Genomic DNA, 906 nt, shown 5'->3' on the forward strand with positions numbered 1-906 from the left:
CTCATCTAAATCGGGCTTGAACCTCTGGAAGTCCTCTGTCAATGTACTGTTGATACTATTTTTGAATTATCTTTAAAACAAGTTTTACTTGCATACAATATTAATGATATTGTCCAATGATTGCCTCATTTTGCTGGGTCACCTCTCTTTGGAAGAGGCACAATATGCATCTCTTCCAATCAGTGGCATCGATGAGTGAGTGTCTCCATTGTTGCCTGAATTTGTTGAAAGATTTCAATTTGTATTCCACTAATTCCTGAAGTCTTGTTCTTTGCCAATACCTTCAGTGTATATTTGGCTTCTTCCTACAATATCATCGACTCTTGATAATTTGCTACCTCTTGAATTCATTGGACAATGAACATTTTGTTTGGTACAGTAACTCTGTATTTCTTCCATTTTCTTTAGATTATTTCTACATCATGCAATGTTTAGCCCATAGAATCCTTCTATATTTTACATAAATGCTTGAATTTTTTTTCTTCAGTTCTGTGAGCATGATAAATACTAAACATAATTTTCCATTTTACTTTTGTAACTCCAGGTCTTTTTACATTACGTATTATCAAGTTTAGGTATATTAACTGCCATATTTGACACTCACTGACTTGTTTTAATTTTCTTCATCTTTAGTTGTATCTTCCATATGACCTATTAATGTTCTGCTCCACAGTATGCCACTGGATTTGTTATGGCAGATGACATTGAGCTTTTCCATCATCTTATCCTACTGATGTAGCTTATGTGATTTCTGATTAGTCCATCTCATGTGGTCCATTTGAATATCTTCCATTTATGTGGTTGAAAAAATGTATTTACATTGAATAAGTCATTGATATTGCAAAACCCTATCATGTAATCTCCAGCATGATTTCTATAATCAAGGCCATATTTCAAACTACTGAC

The sequence above is a fragment of the Chrysochloris asiatica genome, unplaced genomic scaffold (genome assembly GCF_000296735.1).
Source record: "Chrysochloris asiatica unplaced genomic scaffold, ChrAsi1.0 scaffold00269, whole genome shotgun sequence".
In the NCBI taxonomy this organism is placed as follows: domain Eukaryota; kingdom Metazoa; phylum Chordata; class Mammalia; order Afrosoricida; family Chrysochloridae; genus Chrysochloris; species Chrysochloris asiatica.